Source organism: Solanum stenotomum, chromosome 5, assembly GCF_019186545.1.
Source record: "Solanum stenotomum isolate F172 chromosome 5, ASM1918654v1, whole genome shotgun sequence".
Lineage (NCBI taxonomy): Eukaryota > Viridiplantae > Streptophyta > Magnoliopsida > Solanales > Solanaceae > Solanum > Solanum stenotomum.
In genome coordinates, this window is record NC_064286.1 from 42,473,332 (window position 1) to 42,480,331 (window position 7,000).

The 7,000-nt window shown below is 29.2% G+C and overlaps 1 non-coding gene across 1 annotated transcript; it reads right to left on the minus strand.

Annotated features, from left to right (window-relative positions):
* Positions 1–1,768: 1,768 nt before the first annotated feature.
* Positions 1,769–1,853, minus strand: TRNAM-CAU (transfer RNA methionine (anticodon CAU)). The gene is given in 2 exon segments: positions 1,769–1,804; positions 1,816–1,853. It is a non-coding gene; the product is annotated as a tRNA-Met (tRNA).
* Positions 1,854–7,000: the final 5,147 nt, after the last annotated feature.

A 7,000-nucleotide genomic window follows, 5' to 3' on the forward strand; every position in this document is an offset into this window, starting at 1 on the left:
CATGATAAAGAACATGACTACTTACGTTCATAATGAAATGATAAAAAACTACGAAACTTTAATATTATATATACTTAAAGATATAAAAATAATTGAATTAAGAAGGATCATATGGGAAAAAATATTTAATGATAACGAATCGGAAGATATATTAAACCAACAATGGTATGAAATAGACTTACATGATTTAGACTACGAAAGAATAGAATGGTACGATTTAGAAATAAATTCAGACTAAAATGAACTACGAATATTTACAATATTGGACAGAATCTATGAAAGATATAAAATTATTAGAACAATTAATGGAGGAAAATTTATGTATGTACCAAAGAACCCAAGATATGTTATATCTAGAATATATCATAAATAATATTAATGAAATATTTAGATTAAAATAACTATCGAAAGAATATTACAATAAATATTATTATATTTTACTATGAATTTCACACCTAATATTAAAGAAATATCAAGATTAAGACACTTAACAAAAGAATACTACAATAAAATCTTATTGCTTTCTTGTATATATCCTTTTTCTAGTAATTCATTTATATGTATCCTAAATTCGGTTAAATCATTAAAATTATACTTTAATGGTTTTTGGGTTATTATACTATTATTATCAATTAACTCATTTTTTACTTTTGTTTTATGTTTCTCCCATCCTTGTAGAGGATCCTCACTATATAATAATTCTAACTTATCTTGAATTATTTTTACTTTATCTATAGAGAATATAATTAATTCTATTTTGGGGTCTTCTTCTTTTATATTTTCTAATTTTTGTGTAATCTTTTCACTTCCTTTTATCCATTCTGTTGTTTTTCGTTTTTTATTATTTACTCTTTTTGCTCCTATTTTTTGTTTACACGGTGTCGTGAACCACCAGTGTGTTTTTGTTATTATATGTGAGTATAATTTTTCTAAAAATGGCATTCCTAATAGCATATATTTTGTAGTTAATTCAAAGTTATATATTTCTTCTATAGTTAATATCTTATCCCATATTTGTATTTTTATATTTTTTGCCTTATATGTAATCATGCTTCCTTCATTATTAAATCATGTTACTACTATCGATGTTTTTATTTTTTCCCACTTATCTCATGGTAAACAATTGTGTTTACATATATTAGCTTCTGCGCCCGTATCTATTATTGGTGTATAATATCGATTGTAATATCCTTCTATTATTATCTTTGCAAGTATATATATTTTCATATTTTTACTATACTAAAGTCCTTTTTATTATTACTCTTTTATTTTCATAATTTATTGTTAACTGTTTGTCTTCTAGATTATATGGTTTTACTTGTTCTAATGTGTCTATTATAAAAACGTTTCAGGATATGAAACCTCGTCGAGTACAATTGTAATAATATATTTAAATTATGTTTTCAATAGTAGTTTATTTCTTTATGTTAGTTTTAAATTATACACTTGTAATTCTATTAAAAATATTCCTATATTAAATATTGCTTAATTGATTATTTGTTTTGGTAATTTAAATCGTTGTTTTTTTTAAAAAAATTACTATTAAAAGTTTGACCCTTCATTAAATTCCTGGCTACGCCACTGCGGGCACTAACAACAAGAATCGAATAAAAAAAAAACGGAAATAAGCAATAAATGAAAAAGTATAAGAGATTAAAAAGAGAGGAGGACGAGGAGAATTTTACTATTAATCTTAGTAGAATCATATTTCCAATGTCAGAATTTAAAACTGTTCTTTTATTTATAAAAAATAAAGTGTTAAAAAAGTTGGGGTGAGAGAGGCTCGAACTCTCGACCTCAGGATTACTCAGAAGCTATGAGACCTACGCGCTAGCCAACTGCGCCACCACCCCTTCTTGTACTTAATAAGCGTATTAATATATATATTAACGCTATGAAGCGCTCTTTACCAAAGATTTTTTTAATACTCAGGACTCGAGACAAAACTTATAGCTATTAGTAGGAGAGATTGCTTTTGTGAGAACAGAAATACTTTACTTTTAAATTAAATAATACAACATCGAATTGCAACAACTAATTAAGTTTGTAAAATCACTTCTTTCTTTTTATGAGTGAGTAGATTTCTTAAGAGACGTGTCGAATTGAAAGTACGCACCACTTTTGGAGAGAGTACTTTCCAAAAGGGCTTAATTGATGACAAGGAATAAAACGTTAAAATGTGTTTCTTCTAATAATTTTTGTTACCTGTAATATCAAATGCTGGTGTAGAAAATGTGGTTCAAGTACAACATTATTGATAATTTTATGTTTTAAAAGCATATTGAAAATTTGAAGAAAAGCAGTATTTTGCTTTTATACCAAAATCTTTCAGAAAGAAGAAGTATGAAACAAAATTATTGCTGTTATAAAATAGAGCTTTTTTTTCTCAAATATAAAACTATTTTTTTGAAAAAAATAATCTAAATCTTTGATGTCTACGAAACATGAATATATTGGGAAAGATGCAATCAAAATTATTGACCCCAAAATAACAAATAAAATTATCATGTTGGACCTGTGCATCTAAATATATAGACATTTATATTCTATCCAAGCTATCGATTTGACACTTTAAATTAGGCAAAGTTACATATTTAGGGTCGCCAAAACAATTATATATATTTGATGGCTATTATGTTGATGAACGATCATACAATATAAAAATATCTTTAATTCATCGATACGTTACCCGATGGTCAATTTGACACTTGTAATTAATTTGATCATGCAACAAGGTCAAACGCTATAGACATATACGTATCCAATAGCTCCCTACAAACTTTAAAAACACCAAACAAAGAAACAAACCCTTCACCATTTCACACGCAAACAAAATTTCCCTCCGTTTTTTAAGTATGTGGTATTTCTTTTTTGTTTTAAAATAAGTAATATTTTGGAATTTTAAGATAGAATTGATCTTATTCTTTTAAAATTATTCTTATTTACAAAGGAAATACTATATAATTAGACATACTCCACTATCATATATACTATTATTATCTATACTTTTAAAATACTACGTATCTCATTAATAATTAAGAGTTTTCTGCCATATATTGAAGAAAATACACTTACATGTTTTTTTGCTACTAGATACATAAAAGTAGGGAGAGAGGCGAGCGAGATTCGTATGTATCTCAATTACATGCGAATCACACTAGATATACATTAGATACATGTATTTATATGTATTTTGAGTGATTCACATGTATACCAGATACATGAGAGAGTAGTGGTGAGCAAGATGAGAGAGAGGCAAGGGAGGCGAGAGAGATTTGCTATGTATCCTAGATACATGCGAATCCACTTGGATACAATGTATCTAGTACAAATTACACCTAATTTTGACCTCATGTATCCAAGATACATGTATCTGGACGTATCTGCATGCACCAAAATCAGGTAAAATACGTTATTTTGCAAACTAGAGTGTATCTAAGTAATTAACTTCTTAATTAGTGAGATTTATGTAAGTTATTTGATATTTATTTTACTATTATTATCAAATACTATTCCATTTGTTTCATATTAATTGCCTACACTATTATTAAAAATAGTTGTTCTAAATTGATTTTCAATTTATAAATTAAGATAAAAAAACAATTATATCATATTTTTATAATTAATTATTTTTTATTTTTTAAACGGCGAGCAAATTTATAAAGTTCAAAAAAGATATAACACATTTTATAATTAACAAGGATAGTAACATTTAATATAAAAAAAGAAGATACAACCATAGTAATAATTAGTAAAGATGAAATAATTATAAGAGGTCACGAAATTGTTCAAGAACTTTTTTACAAATATCTTTAATATAATGATAACTTGATAAAATTGTAGCATCTTCAATCTGAAATTCTACACAAGTGGAGATGAATGCATTAACAACACCAACACCGTCTACAGCTTCTCGGATATTCTTTTTCTTAAAATGGTCTATAGAATGGTACAAATCGAGTGAAGTCACCTCATACCATTTGAAACAAGAAGCTCTATTCTCTGCAGAAGCATTTTTTGGGTTCCCTTCACTAAGATACTGAAGAGTGGCTGTTGCATTGGCTTCTCCTAATTTAAGTAAGGATATGATTGCATGAATATCTATGTCTGCTTTGATTTGGAAAGACAAAAACAAGAAGAGGGTCACAACAACTAAGCTACTTCTTAGACAATCCATTTTTATGTTGTTTCTTCTTTTGATAATTTTCAAGAATGTGATTGTATTGTATATATAGCTACTTTTGCTGCAAGAGGTTAATGCTTTTCATTAATATCACCATAAAGAAAATTCTGATTGTCAAAATTTGACCATGACTTTTGAGTAACTTAATCAAATGAAAACATATCCCATAATAATTTGGTCAAAAATGTATTAATTTAATATTTACTAATATACTAACAATGTTGACTTCTTCTAATTAGTACTTATAGACATATACATTATTGACAACTTACATAAATTCCACTAGTTTAGGAGCTAATTACATTGTAGTTTCTAATAGGAAAAATTACTTGGATAAGTACTTTTTAATAAATAAATACTGATTTTAGCGATACTTTTTATTTATTACCATTTATAGCAATACATAACAATACTATGTTAAATCAGCAATATGTATTAAAAGTGAATTATGTATGCAATATAAAATCTGCAATATGTATTAAAAGTTAATTATGTATGCAATATATATGTATTATAACTATTTTTTTTAACATATTATGCTTGTTTGATAAAAAATGATACATTGTATTATAAGTGTATTAAAATGTGTGATAAATGTATTATCCATCAATAAAACTTGTATTATATGTGAATAATAAATTTTCTTTGTAATATGTATTAAAACTATATTATAAATGCATTAAAAGTAATCAAGTGAAAAAAAATGTTATTGCTATAAATGGTAAATATTTTTTTTAATATAATATATTTATGTAAGTTTCCCCTTGTAATATTACATATTTTACAAGATGCCTCTAGCTATGTCTAGATACATGGGATACAGAGGTCAAATTTAGGTGTAATTTATTCTAGCTAAATACATTGCATCCAAGTGGATTCGCATGCATATGAGATACATTGCAAATCACGCTCGCCTCTCTCCCATCTCACTCGCCACTCTCCCATGTATATGGGCAAATCACTCCCGATACATATATATACATGTATGTAGTGTGTATCTAGTGTGATTTACATGTATTTGTGATACATATGAATCACGCTAGCCTGCCTTCTTATTTTTGTGTATTTGGTAGCAAAAATACAGGTATCTAAGTGTAAGATACGTAGGAAACTCTTAATTAATGGTAAGATACTTTTGAAAGTATAAGTAATTGTCACACCCCAACCCTAGGTGAGGCGGACAAGTACCATATGAACACATGTTTTACAAGTCACTTATGATGAGAAAGTAAACTACTACTATGCAGATATATTTACTTATGAGAAAATTCATCTACAACACATGTTGACTAGCTGAACCGATACATGTGACAAGTGAAACTATAAATTCAGGTGATAGCTTTACAATATTGGTCTACAAAGCCTCTACTGGAATCCATGACTGTACCACTATGAACTATGCAAGTAAAGACTCGGCAAAGCCCAGAATCAACCTGGAGCACCAACAACCGCAGAGTATCATGTGCTTTTATTGGGGAGATCTACTAGTTGAGTACCTGTACCTGCAACATGAAATGCAACGTCCCCAATAAGGGACGTCAGTACGAAAGAATGTACTGAATATGTAAGACATAATACAACCATATGTAAAATGAGAGCTCAAGTGAAACCAAATACCAATAGATAAGGATTAGAGACCACCTTTGCTTTATACTTGTGGAATCGTGTATGTTACATTCTTTTGTTTACTTTTCTTTCCATTAAAATGTTTATAAGACATGATACACCAGTTGATCAGCGGTAGAAGAGGATGACCCATACTAGGCATTTTAACCCCTGGGATGCTGTCCTCATAATTCCACAAATTGGGATCGGCCCATGCTAGGATTTCACCCTTGAGCTGCCACCCTCTTATACCAATTGGGATCGGTCCATGCTAGGCTTTCGCCCCTGAGCTGCCACCCTTCCATACCAATTGGGATCGACCCATGCTAGGCATTTGCCCCTGGGCTGCCACCCATAATTATACAAATTGCTTCACTTAGATTCTTTAATCTTTGAGCTTGTTGTTTTGATGTTCATAACTCTTTTGAGATTGTTCTTTTGCTGATCATAACTCTTTTGAGATTGTTGTTTTGGTGGTCATAATCATTGTTGAGATTTGGAACTATGAACCAGTAGTAGAAGACATATGAATATGGACTTACGATAATAACAATGACATGGGAAGCAAATGTGACATGAACGTGTAATACTTAGGAGCTTATATGACTCAGTAAGCATTTTGACATCTCAAATTGAAGCACATATCAAGTGAAGACATTTAACATTCAGCTAAGAGATTTGAACTCTATATGATAGCCAAATACTCACTAACTAATATCAAATACAATATATACGTGAATGTGGAACCAAAGGAGAACGTGGACAGCTTTAACTTTAGGATGGATACATATTCCAAGTAAGTTCATATAAAATGTACAATAGAGCAAGTAGGGATCTTGTGAGGTAACATTATAGTCTAACACAATGGGAGTAATAACTAATAAAGGGAACATATAAACATGGGACAAGATGACATATATATAGATAATTGAAACAAGTTGGCATGATATGGGCAGATTGTATATCCAACATACAAACATGTGTACCATGTGTAATCTAGGATCATTTTGGTTTATATAAGGGAAATACGTGCCAAGGGTACTTTGATGATGAAACAAGTTTAAACCTTGCATGCTAATACTTGGTAAGTAAGCACGTACATTTAGTAACAAACTCATATTAGAGTACTCACTTCACTGCTCTAGGGAGTAGGAACTACAACTATGGATCAGTCACTACCAAGGACACTTAAAAAGCTTACTTTTTGTAATG